The sequence below is a fragment of the Idiotropiscis lumnitzeri genome, chromosome 11, assembly GCF_059441095.1.
Source record: "Idiotropiscis lumnitzeri isolate Australia: NSW breed Sydney's pygmy pipehorse chromosome 11, RoL_Ilum_1.0, whole genome shotgun sequence".
NCBI lineage: Eukaryota > Metazoa > Chordata > Actinopteri > Syngnathiformes > Syngnathidae > Idiotropiscis > Idiotropiscis lumnitzeri.
In genome coordinates this window covers 5,806,675-5,820,894 of record NC_142401.1, presented here as the reverse complement: position 1 = coordinate 5,820,894, position 14,220 = coordinate 5,806,675, and the positions used below count along the sequence as shown (strand labels likewise).

The 14,220-nt window shown below is 40.5% G+C and overlaps 1 protein-coding gene across 1 annotated transcript in view; it reads right to left on the bottom strand.

Moving 5' to 3' along the window:
- LOC148327006 (plasma membrane calcium-transporting ATPase 1-like) overlaps nucleotides 1–12,676 on the bottom strand; it is a 65,983-nt gene extending 53,307 nt beyond the window's left edge. The window contains exon 1 of the mRNA XM_088308492.1: nucleotides 12,537–12,676. The gene's annotated coding sequence lies outside the window, so the exon portion shown is untranslated. The remainder of the gene's footprint in view (nucleotides 1–12,536) is intronic.
- Between the last annotated feature and the right edge of the window lie 1,544 nt (nucleotides 12,677–14,220).

Sequence of the window (14,220 nt, the reverse complement as noted above, 5' to 3'; positions counted from 1 at the left end):
GTCGGTCCGTACGTCTGTCAGCCGTCGTCCGTCCTTCACCTGCACTGCGTGCTGTTGCCCCAACACAATGTGTGGCTAATGTCAATATGGAGTGACAATCGGATCGTTTACATTGTCCCGTTGCCACAGCAACCAGGCCTGGGGTGGGGTCGAGAATGGAAAAGTGTGAATATTTGCTTATGGTTAGGAATATTCATGGAGAATACTTTTCTTGGAAGCTTTGGGATTTGGGACACCGACGGACTGACTAAGTGACAAACTAACACAATCCCTCTTGAAATTGACTAAAGACACAATAAGTTGTCGCTTTATGTTTTTCATACACAGCAGAAAGTGATCTGCAAGTAACTTACATCAATGACTTCTCACATTATGTTTTTTGTACTTGCTAGACAAACAAACTCACTAACTAAACGAAATTCAACTAAATAGCTACCCCGCAGTAATGACAAAGCAATCAGTAACTTTAACCAACTTATAATTAGCTAACAGGCTAGCTAGCTAGCTAGCGCAAAATCAAACAAGCTAACTGACTGACTGACTTATTAACTTTGTAAACTATCAAACTAGATTACTAAAACGCAAACTAGCTAACCTGCTGATTGACTGACTGACGCTAACTTATAGTCGCCACAAAATTGAAGTAACTAGCTAACTAATGGCAATCCCAAAGTGGACTTTTTGCTTCAGTTTTTTTGCCCGCCCGACCAACAAACTGATAATTGACCAGCTGGCTAACTAACAACTACATGATTTTTTTCTTGCTTCAGGTTTTTCACGCACGGCAGGAGAAATTTCAAAAGGTACCAACTAAATTACTAATAACAATCACAAAATTAACTTTATGTAACTAGTGAAGCCGTTGAGAAACTAACTGCCACCGCAAAATGAACTAATTACGTCGCTAACCCGCTAAGTTTTTAACAAACTGCAATCACAAAACAATATCTCGCTTCATCTTTTTCAAAAGCTCGAAAAATTTAACTTTCAACGCTTTGTCAGGGTGTTTGAAGGGACGATAAATAACAAGCCGTGGATGTACGCTACTGAGATCGATAAATACTCACACAAGTCTGACAAATATGAGTAAAAGAATAAAAAGTAAGGTGCGTGGGAAAAAAAAAGTCAAAGGTTTATGTGCACTGCTCCTGACTGATCTTGTTGTCTACACGATAATAGGCTCATACATCACTCTTTTACACCTGCAGAGCACGCAGAGACACACACACACACACACACATGCTCGCACGCACTCAGGAACTTTGGCTGCATTGCACTAAATCAACATCGTCAACATGAAGCGGCTGAAAATGTTCAGTGTTTAACATATTCATTTCAAGACAACTGCAATGGGACAATATCAATGTTTGCGTCTCGTCAACTCCTTTAAGGCAAAATGCTGAATTTGGGTGAGGCAACGCCCCATTTGGCTCCAATGTACAAATTGGAAATAACTAAGCAACTAACAAAATTTTGCATGGCAGAATGAGTATGAAAATGGAAATAAATGATATAAAAAAACTTAGTAACTAACTGAGTCAAAAAAATGAAATGACCTAGCATGAGCCGCAAACTACAACTAGCTACCTAATTCGCGTCACGTTATTCCAAGCTTCTAGGTTACGCAAATGTGTCATAAAATAAAACCAACTTCTGTCACGTACACAAAAGAGTGAACTAACTCACTTGCGCTTGGCATTGGGAGTAAAACTGCAATAAATGATTTAAATCACTGAATAACCTCGTCGCTACAACGAGCTAACTGGCGTCACTCACAAAACAAACTTGCCACAAGTGTGAAAACTAACATTCATGGCAAAATGACTTAGCACTTCTTTTTTTCAAACCAAATAGCTAACTAAATCACTGCAACACAAACTGAAACAATCTGGCGTTATTTAAAAAAATAAAAATAGCTAACAAGAGAACTTATTGACCAGAAAATGCCATTAGCTTCATGTTTTTTATGCTTGTAACTCGCTAACTGTGAGACGAAATCAAACTATCACTTGTGTTCTTAACAAAATGAAATTAGCCAGCTTGCGTGAACAAACATTGATCATAAAATCGACTTTTGTCTCTCGTTTCTTTCACGCTTGCAACTAGCTAACTCACTGTGACGCAAAGTGAAACTAACGATTGAAGCAGGCCTAATTAACATTCATTCGCAAATTGAATCTTCGCTTGGCTCAGACTGCCATCACAAAATGAGTTCTCACTTCAAGTTTTTTTGGACATGACACAACCGAGCCTGTAACCAATGAAACGCCGTATGTGTTTTAGCTGGTTTGAGAGTCTGACGCTCTTAAGTGGCAAAGGTTTTTTGCATCCCGGAGGCATATTTTTCTGTTTATCAGTGTGTGTTTTTCAGTGTGTGTGTTAATTGTGTATAAGTGTGGAGGCTGCGATTTCAAATCCGTCAGACTTATGCAATCAAGTCACTTCCTGGGGTCAGCATCCACCTACACACACTCACACACACACACATCCATAAATGTGTCCATATATGCAGCTGGATGTCGTCTCCATGGCGACCTTCACACGCAATTCTGATTATTTTTATCAGCAAAGAGCCACAAAGATTGAGCAAAGACGCCAACATGTACCACACGAACGTCTCGGGCAAACGGAAGATTTACGAAATACAGAACGAGGACGTGTTATCCATGACAGTCGGACTCTGTTTCACGTCAGATTGGCTCAAGTTGTTCATATTCGTAAAGATTATGGAGCACTTAGCGAGCACCAGAAGCATCTTTAACAAAGTTAATCTTGATGGACCGAACGTATTAACATGCTTTAATTCAATACAATAGAATAAAACTTTATTTATAAGGCACATTTCTGAGGAGCTGGAGCTGTAACGAAGCTCTTAAATTAGCGAGAAATTAGAACACAGAACACATAAATAATAGAGATCAGAAGAACCGCGACAGTCTCATGTTGAGTCGAACGCTCAAAAATAAAAATGTCATCAAACGAGTTTTAAAAGTGGACAGAGAGAGGGCTTGCCGAACATTCAACGGAAGCTCATTTTATAGGGAAAGACCAGCAACAGAAAAGGCGCAAATCCCTCTGAGGCTCCGTAACGAAGGCATGAATTACTGTTTCTAAATGCTGCTAGGAAAGAAAAGGCTTTACTTCAGCCCACTTCTTTTTACCCACTTTACACCAACTTGCTATCAAGCCAACTTATTATGCTTGGTCACAAAATAACTTTTGACTTTATCTTTTTTTTTCTTACATTGTAAAGGAAATTAAGACACAAAATAACGAGCAAATGAGACAGATCACAAAATGGCCTCCGGCTATGTGTTTTGTGTACCTGACAGATGAATACACATAAAAAAAAATGAACTAGCTAGCTAGCTAGTTAGCTAGCTAACATAATGAATTCTCACTTCAACTTTTTTTGCACTTGACATTAAAATTACGAAACTATCCTCGCTACTATAACCAACTAAATAACTAATCCACTAACCTAGTAAATAATAATCTCGAAACACAAGAAAGCTACAAACCAACACAAAATAACTCTTTTTATACTTGGAAGTAGAAATGATTAAAGCAAGTCATCAAATGTTATTATCAGCTCTATTATCTTGGTTTCATTTGCATTGAATCTCCGAGCCTTTTTGTGCACGCGATAGCGATCTTAATATGTTAAATCTATGAATGTTGTGCATGTGACGAGCACTCATGAAATCATTTGCGCATGACATATAAAAACTGCGATCTGTGCAGTTTACAAGAAGGAAGCGAGGCTTGTGACAGGCGGGTTGAAAGGTGGTGGTGGTGGGGGGGGTCCATGCACCCCTCACGAAATATCAATTCCCATCCGGGGAGCGTCGTGATGCTGATGGACAGACCCCCGTAGAGGGCGGGGGGCACGGCGGCGTGGGCCTCCCCGCTGGTTGGAGGCCCACGCCATCATTAGCGCTGCACCGGAATGATTAACATTTCATCAGCCCACAATTAATAAAACCTCCACATGCTCAAACGTTCTCATCATACCATCCATAATCCCAACGTTTTATTTAATCCAGTACGAAAATATCAACAAATCATGCATCAAACGTGTCAAGCAAAATATGATACACGGAGACGGTCGCAGCTCCTCAGGAAGCGACAGTCGAAATATAAATCATTCTTCGCAGAGGATAAAGAATACATTCCTGTGAGGGTTTTTCTATCTGTCTACATGTGTTGTTCAAATATCTGTTGCTTAAGCGGTTAAAAAAATATATCAACGCTCATGCTATATGTCAGCCTGTCAATTGCATTTTTCATTTTTTTTTGTTAGCATTTAGCAAAGCAGGCTTTAACTAAAGCTACAGAATATGGTTTGTCGAAACTAGGTCGTAAATCGGGGGAACCAATGGATACATGTATTGTTTTTATTTTATTATTCTACCTTGGTGGAGGTCTGCGAGATAGAGGCGGAGTAACACACACACACACACACACACACCCACACACACTCACAAAAGTGTGCCCACGCTTGCACCGCCAAAACACCTGATGACGTTTTGCACTTCATGTCTGCAACACAATACATCAACACATCATCTGACTCGGCAGTAGCGTCCAATCGGAAGCAGACATTTTGTGTGTGTGTGTGTGTGCGTGTGTGTGTGTTCGTGTGTGTAGGCGGGCCTTCTCTGGCCTTTTCCCCTCCCCTCCCACGTCCTCCATCTCTGGCGCAGCATTAGCATGCACGCTGCAATGCTGCACCCCAGCACTCACTTCAAAACACACGCACACACTATGACACACTCGTATAGTTTACCAGTGGAAGCAAAAGCATTTTGTACACGCCAGTGAGATGTTTTCATTTGACATGAGGCCCACACTATTAATGACACACACGCACGCACACACGCACACTGGACAACCCACTCACGCACACACCTGCGTTGAGTCTCTGCAGAGACACTTCAGGCTAGTGTTTCTCGTCATTCTTTCTTTCTTGGCCGTAAACTTGAGCAATACAAAAGGGTAACAATGTCGCCATGGTTACATGTACAAAAACATGCTCTCTCGTGCGCACACACACGAGCACAAGGGGACCCCAAAAGATCCACAAGAAAGGGAATCCATCTCCTTCAAGCAAATAGCCACATTCCACATGACCTTTACTAGTTGGTTGTTTTGCCGTTACTGCCGTTGGTAGGGTGCATTTACATTTACATTTTTTTTTTTTTTGTAAGAAATCGCTTATCGTCCTATTTGTTAAAATTGTCTTTGCAACTTGACATGAGCACCTGATAATGTTGATCTGTCGGAAAAGTAAATCTGGAGTGTCAAACGTACGTCTGTGAGGATCCCCAAAAAGTCAAAGCAGTTTTTCAACAAAAGTGGCTGTTGTTGCTAAATTTGTCCACTAGAGGTCACACTGACAACCACTTGAGTGACATTCTGGATTAGCTGCTTCTCAGGATTCGACACTTGATACTGATGCAAGTGATGGCTAAAAAACGCGCAAAGGAAGTCGACTTCATGCCAAATTCAGTTCAAAGCATTCCATTTAAACATTATTCGTTGTCTAACTCAACATTTTATTTAAATGTATAATTATTTTAGATGTAAAACATTCATGAAATGAATATTTTTACACACCCACACCGAAATTTTTTTTTAAAGTTTAGAAAACTCAAAAATTCAAATCAAATAAACTTTAACAACTTTTTAAGATGGGAAATTCAAGTCAATATTTGAAATTTTGCTGTTGTGAAAATTAGCTTTCCTGCATTTCATAAAGTAAGAGTTGACAGGAAGCCTGTCCTTCCTTGTAACTTTTTTATTTATTATTATCATTGTTATTATTCTTGAAAATATATTAATTACAAACATTAATTTAAAAAATGATTTGTATTTTTTAATACATATTTAAAAATTATATATATTTAAAAAATGTTATTCTTTATTTTCTTTTTTCTTTTTTTTTTTTTTTTACCTCTGTGCCCTGCGAGTTGCCACTTTTAAAAATCTAAAGCAAACGGCATGTAAAAGTGTTGGCGTGGCCTCATCCTGTGTGAAGTTGGACAAAGCAGGACATTGTAGTTGGAAGTCTAGCAAAGACGGTCTCCTGGGAGACGTCGGCCGCTTTGACGACCTTCTCAGCGGCCATTCTCACACTTAAACGCTTGATTATGTCTGCTGAATGGCAGACAGACAGACAGAGCGACAGCGGACTGGACTCTGTTGTGCTGTACAATCGTTTCAGTGAAAGGAGGCAGGCAGCCCAAAAAAAAAAAAAAAAAAACTCACAGGAAGCTCACTTGTGAAATTTGTCACCTAAAAATATTTTTTTTTTTAAAGGGGGGTAATAAATGTGTTTCATTTAGTGGAGCAACACATATATGCAAATGATGTAACAATCCTTAGAATTATATATTCTTTATCCTCTGCCAAGAATTAGTACCATTATTGCAACCTACTGAGTCAATTGCGAAACTCTTCCTCGTGTGTGCCTCTATGTTGCAACTCTAGCGCCCCCAAGTGGCACACCCGAAGGAGCAGCAAAACATACATTGAATGGAAGCAAAATAAAAGTGGCAAATACGAGCGCTACTCAGCAGAACAAGCCAATCAAGCTGAAGTCAAACAAGGTGTTTCCTTTCTTCGCCATGTGCTTCATTCACACGATTGCCAGAACCAGCGCAACGATTCACACGCAGCCTGACACATTCCCACTCCTGCTCCATCATCCTCATTGGGACACACACACCCACACACCCCCACACACGGCGCACGAGCGTGTGCGTGCATAGGCTTTCATCACGTGTGAGTGTGTGGTGTAAATCATGTAGGCGCTGCAGCACAGCGTCAGATATGGACGCCATGGCAACAACAGCAAAAGCTGCAAATTGGAGTCTGAGCACAAAAAAAAAAATCCCAGAGTTCAAATCAACTCAATTGGAGTCCACATGTGTGAGCATCCAATAAATGGAAAGTTTTCGTTGGGAGAGTTGACCTTTGAACTCTTCTCAGAAGTGAAAAGTCAACTTTTGTGGGTGTTAAAATGATCGTGCCAGTTTTGTCAACTTTCATTTTTGTTGGATTCATAAGAAACTCTTGATTGTATTTTTATACTATGGAAGTGGATCACAGCCACATAAGAAAAATATAACATATTTTAACAAGATAAGGTTCACATTTTACAGTAAGAAGTTTCTGGTTTTAGTGAAACTCCGTTGTATTCTGTAAAAAAAAAAAAAAAAGAATCATTCCTGTTGCTTTCCTTCCTATTACTGAATTTATGTAGCCTGAAATGCAAAAAAAAAAGATACATTTAATTTAATTTGTAAAGGTGTGAAAAATAAATTGAAGTTACTTAGTCTCTCAGTATTTGAATTTTACAAAAGAGAGGAAGTTTCAAGTGTTCAAATGAAATATCCTACAAAACCCTTTCAGGCACCCGTCAAAAATACATTTTACGCTTCCGTTTTGACTGATAGCATCAAAACAATGTCAAATCGTTCCCTCTGTGATGGCAATTAGATTTTTTTCCCGCTCCCTTCCAAATAGCTGCTAAAAAGTCAATAGAGTAACCTTCCCACCATCGCAGGTTCCGGATTGCCTGCCTCCCATTTATTGTGTGTAGTTCCACCTTTGGCCACTAGATGGTGGCTCAGTTATTGGATGGTCATGATGTAACCAGGAAGATAAAGGAACAAAGATCACCAATCTAAACAAAGCCTTCATTTGAGAATGTACTTCTTTGGCAATCGAAATTGATGTATGTTGTAAATGTGTTACTTTGGGGAAAAAAACGTAACTTGTTTGCTGTACACACACAGGGTGATCAGTACATTGTAAGAGAGCGGAAAAAAAACTAAGTGTAAAAACAGTATTTAGGGAGTATTTAAATCATTTATTTCTATATCGTGTATTTCACTTATTTCTGGGGTGATCTGGAACGGAAAAGGGGGATGACTTAGAATAGAATAGTGTAAAAAAAACAATCATAACTTCTCAAAGTGACTGAATTGTTGGCCTTTGGTGAGCTTTGAGATGATACTGCGTTTCCACAAATGCCCACCGGGCATCCACGTACACGTGTGTGCGTATACGTGTGCGTGCTCACAAAGTTGTGAGTCAGCAAGTCTCACAGCGCCCCCAACAGGAGAACGGTGATCACGACAAGCTCTAAATGATGCAGCGGGATGTTTTCCATAAAACACTCTCTCCCCTGAGAGAGAGAGAGAGACAGAGCGAGAGAGAGAGAGAGAGAGAGAGAGAGCGTGAGAGACAGAGCGAGAGAAAGAGAGCGAGAGAGAGAGAGACAGAGCGAGAGAGAGAGAGAGAAAGAGAGAGAGAGAGAGAGAGAGAGAGAGAGAGAGAGAGACTTTTCCGAACGTGAGACTTTTTCATGGCACTGCTTTGGAACGAAGTGTATCAAGAAAGAGCACCTGACAGACGGGCGGGAGGGCGACCACCTGAGGGGCTTCATTAGCGCCCGCAAAGGGACCCGGGCGCGTGCGCGCTCATTCATAATTCAACGTGCACGCTCATCAATAATGGACGAGCAGCGCACAATCTGTTGCGGGCCAAAGAGAAACGAATCGAAGCTTATCACGTTTGTTGTTGCGCTTGGAATGTTGGACTTATCTTTGAACAAAAAATAAATCAATGAATTGTGTAATATTGCAGTTTTTCCTTGAGAACTGCAACGAACCTTAAAAATCATCAAAAGAAGATACAGTTACAAACTTTTTTCACAACGGTGTTCTGAGATGATGTGCCAAAGATTTACACCTAATATGGTACAGCATTATTTGGCTTTGTAAAGTATGCAAATTATTTCTTTTGAAGTAAAGCAAACTCATTTAACTGTGTTAAAATTTTTAATTGTGTTAAAAAAATTAAATTAACATTTTTTAAATTCATTCTGAGTCAACACTAATTTTGACAGCCCTAATATATATATATATATATATATATATATATATATATATATATATATTTTTTTTTTTTTTTTTTTTTTTCCTTCCACATATTTTTGTGGAGAACTAATTAAAAAAAATGTTACCAAATTAGATACGTATTATTTCACAAGAATTAATTAATTATTTTTTTTAAATGCCACCATTCTGAGTGTTCCTCATACGTGTATATTTATGCGTTATGCGCTATAAAACTGCTGACTTTTTCTCAGTCTTGTTTGCTTTTCACGTCTTCCTTTTGGCCACAATTCCGCAATCAACAAAATCCCGGCGGAAGCGTGCTATGTGTGAATCCGCAGGATGAGCATGGGAGCTTTTCCTATTAGGCCTGAGTGTGTGCACGTGTGTGTGTGTGTGTGTGTGTGTGATGAGTTGCTCCCAGTGTGCTCATTGACCGGCGCCCGCAATGAAATGCTGACTGGCTGCCATAACTCTGTAAAGGCGTTTCATTGCTGCCTCCCCCCTAAAGCCATCACGCATGCGTCTCTCCACTCCATCCTTCCTTCATCATTTCTTCTCTCGCTGGCTCTTACACTGCATTGTATCTTGGCAAACACGTGTGCACGTGTGTACGTGAGGACGGACCACATCACAACTCATTCACGCTGGAAGCGGCCATAAACGCGCCCTCGCATCTCCTTTTGCGTTGCCAACAACCCTCGGAATGCTCGTGAAACTTCCACGTCATGTTCCCGTCACAATGAAATGGCTGTTTCAAACCAAAATGGCCGACTTCCTGCTGAGATTCCAGCATGGGACTTTTTGGTGTGTCCTGTTATGCTAAACATGTCAACCAAATTTCCTGTCATCAGAGGCAGTTTTTTTTTTTCTTCACAATTTGACAGAGGGTGTCCGTCCGTGTATGAAATGTCGGCTTCAAACCAAAATGGCCGACTTTCTGTTGAAATTTGGTGGATGTGTCCTTGAGGCTTTTTTTTTTTTGTATCCTATTGTAGACATGTCCAGCTAATTTAGAAAAACTGTGGCTGAAATTTTTTTAAACTTCAATTAGGACGTCTCGTTCGGAATCGCTGCTTGAAACCAAAATGGCCGACTTCTTATTTTCGAGCAACTTCAGACATTTTCACGGGTCATGTCACGTGTTCACAAAATCTCTGATTGATTCAAGTCGGGTTTTGGGCTGATTTTTTTTTTTCTTTCTAACTTTTCCGGGGTGGGTGAAATGGCAACTAAACCAAAATGTCTGACTTCCTGTTCACGCTCAGGAATGGATGCTTGAGCGTTTTTCGCGCAAGCCGCCCTGAACCACACGTTCACCAGATTTTGCATCATTCGGCACAATTTAAAACCTGGCTCGTCACATTTTTCAATTCACATCCTCCTTCTTGAGGCCCTCGTTTGGCAAAGGTGTCTTGTGGTGCGCGAGGGGCTCGTCTCAATTGTAATCATTATTGATTGGCGGCCGTGACGGGAAAACGCTCCCAGGTGAGCGCGCGCGCATCGATTGTTCGGCGGCTCTGTCATCCACTTAAGCCGCATAAAAGCCGCTCCCGCTGCAGTTGAGTACATAAACCATCAAGTGATATGACGCCTCATGGACATTTTCTAGCACCGCGAGGCTACAAGGAGGAGGAGGAGGAGGAAGTGCAAAAGGAGGAGACCATCCATCCTTCTTGGCCTTTACGACGTATTTTTGACAGTAAAACGGAAGTCAAGATATCAGCTCGCAAAGACCCAAATAAAAAAATCTGAAGGGATGGATGCATGCATGGTGTCAGAAGCAGTTAGCATGATTGGATTTCATGAAATATAAAAATCCTTGTTTATTTTTTTTTTAATTAATTTTAAAAAAATGTGTTTGAGGTTAAAAAAAAAATAAACAAATGCAAACATGCTTTTGTTGACATGCATAAAAGAATATGCGAGTGAAAACATCACAACGCCACTTTCCATTTACATGAAAAACTCCCGCGAGGAAACTACTAGATTAAATGTTGGGCCGTTTGGTTGTCGTCCACCGCCGCCGACCAAGAAGATAACGTAAATAATGTAGACGTCGTGTAAGATTTTGCTCTTATGCGCATACATATTTCACAGGGAGACTCTTCCTGCACGAAGCACTGCACACGCAACATACATGCTTACACACACACACACACACACGCACAGTGTCGTATTTAAGGAGGTTCATAAAAGAGAGTTCCTTTGAAGCACACGCTTCTCCTTGCATGCGACGGCAAATCTGTAGCGGAGTGGAGTTCCTTCCACACAGCTTGGACAAGGCCACATTTGGGCGTCTTTGAAAAAAATCACAATATTTAGAAAATTAAACATTAACAAGGTTTATTCATTTATTTTTTTTCAAGTTCGGTGGGCCGGATTAAAACGATTTAACGGGCCGCACGTGGCCCCCGGGCCGTAGTTTGGCCACGCCTGCATTAGACGATTGTTGTTTTGTTTGAAAATTTGGATTTGGCAATCTTGGGGGGGAAAAAAATAATTTGAATCGTTCAGTGATGGATGGATGAATTCTTGGGGTGAGTTGTGTGTATCGTCATGTATGTTTGTTGTGTTGGCAAGTGTATGTTTGTGTGTTGCGAAAGTATGTTTAAAAAAAAAAATAAGAAACAAAATGTACATCCATTCTAAATTGAAAATAGTCTTTGACATTTTGAAAAACGCACGCATGACGTTTGAGGAGGACTCCACATTACTGTTGATGTTTTGTCGTATATCACTTTTGGCTCAGTTTCTTCAACTCCAGTACAGTACATACACACGCACGTGCACGCGCACACACAAGCAAAAGGGCACCATATGCGGGTATAAAATGTTGTGTGTGCGTGTGTGTGGGGGTGTGTGTGTGTCGGGGTGCGTGTGTGTGTGTTCGATGTCATAAACAAAACAAAACTGCTCCACTGGCTCTCAGTCTAAATATGGAAATCGTGACCTTGACGCTGTTTGGGAGCTGGTGGGCCTCGTCTAGTCCAAACACAAACACACGCACACGCACTCACGCGCACACACAAACTGAAGTGTTTACTGTAGCGTCCTGCTAGAAAGTTGAGAGGAGTCAAACTTCTTGGGTGTGCAGATGAAGAGAAAAAAGAAGGTAGAAAATGTTTACCGTGACAAATGTTCGTTGGATGGTTTTATGTGTCTCAGAGTTTAAATATATGGCCCAATTTTGGGCTTTAAAGACGAAATGTTTGGCTTGCTGCTGATTACGAAAATATGAGGAAGCCATCACACAGTAACTCAGATTTTTTTGGGTTATCAAATCAACGTTATTCGATTGAAAGAAATATGAATTTAATTTTTGGAATCGGCTTTTTGTTTTGTTTTGTGTGCACTAAATTGAGCTGTGCTCAAAAGATGAGCTCTCGCCTTGTCTTTGCGCGAAGCAACGCTGCCCTCTGGTGGTCCAAGGAATGCAATGCAAGTATCTCGCCACGTTGTTGCGTTCACCCCGTAAGTCATGTTAATATTTTCATAAATCATTTTTTGGACTATTAGTATTTTGCCGGCAATGTACTTTTTATTGGAACGATTTTAAAAGTGTCCCTGAACTATCAAACACGCTCCCATAGACAAAAACAAACAAAAAAATAGGTTTGTTGGACTTACTTTTGGATGATTTGAATTTGTCTCCTTGGGTCCACAGTGTTGCAAAGGTTAAAAAATGAAAAAAATAAAAAGGTCTTGTCATAAATCCATCAAACGAGCCCACAGTAGCAGCTGACCAAAGGTTTCTGTTCCAAACTTTAACGAGCGCACCTGTGCCAATCAAGGCCAGAGCACGTGCAGGCCTTGATTTGACTTTCACAGACTTCATATTTGTTTTACTTTCCTTCATCACACATGAATTTATATTTATTTCATATTATTGAAGTATAGTCTACTTTCAAATACATGATATTCTTTTACTTGACAAGCAATGTATTACACTCTAAAAACTTCAAAAATTTCACAGGCTCTAACCCCCCCCCCCCACAAAAAAAAAATGCAATTAAGAATATCGCCATCTAGTATTAAAATCTCATCACGTCAAAACTAACTGCAAGTCTTCTTCTCTTATTATTTCTATATTGTACTAAAGTTGCATTGTCGGCACAATTTCCTGGTCGCCGTCGTTGGTGGACAAGCTCGTTCACTCAACTGCTCGACGTGACGTCATTTGTTGAAGACGTTCCCATCCGGTCTTTGCCAAGTACCCGGACGGCTTTTTGTTGGTCTGCGAGCTCCTCTTAAAGAGCTCAGCCAGGAAAGCGGAACTTCATTGCGCCACAAACAAGAACAAAGTGCAACGATTCCGCCGCCTGGAAGCATCCGGAAGAACTCGGTCCAAACTGTTCATCGTTTCAGACGTCTTTGTGAGGTTGACGTCTTAGTGAAGCGTAAAGTTTTTTTTTCTACTCTGACCATAATTCAAAAATACACAACGGGAACCGGAAGAGACACGTTTCCACCATCCTCAACTGATGGAACACGGAATTGTCCAAAAACAAAGTTAGGCTCGATAAAGGCTCAGAATGATCCCGAAACATTTTTTGATGAACAAATATATTCCATATTTACAAAAAAAAAAGCTCATGTTAGATTCAGTGAGAATTGTTTTTGATGTTAATAAAATCTCTCAATTTGCCCAGATTTTTCTTGAAATATGATTTGTTGAAGTCTCTAATCGTCTTTTATGTTTTTGCAAACACGTCCAAGAATAAATTGAATCCAATGTTTGCAAAAAATGCATTTCAGCTTTTTTTTTTTGAAGACTCTAAATCAGTAAACCTTTATACGAAACCAGCAACTTTTTTTTACCGTCTTTCGTGGAGAGCACAATCAATGACAAAAGATACTTCATCATTTCCTCATTTGGTCGTAAATAAAAGTGACTCATCTGGCGGGGTCGTCCGCGCCGGCGAATTTGAGGCGATATATTGCAAACTTTGTCCTGGTGGTTGTCATGGCAACCTTCAAAGCAGTTTGGCTTTGGGCTTATCTTTCTTCTGTCTTTCTTCTCTCTTGTGTGTGGCGAGCAAGACGAAGGCGGTGGGAGGCGGTGGGCGTCGCGTAGCTTAGCAACGCCAATGGCCGCCCCGGATTGATATGCGTCTTTGTTCCAGCCTCGTTGTCGGGCGGCCAGAGAGAACGCCCGAACAAAAGCGCTCTTCATATTGAGGCCTCACACCCATCCTCCTCTTTTTTTCTTCTTCGTCTCTTTGCGTGTGAGAGGAAAGAGTTCAGCTCAAAAGGGAAAGTGCTCTTTACCTTGCGTTATTTGTTGTTACTAATCTGAGGCAATAACTGGCTC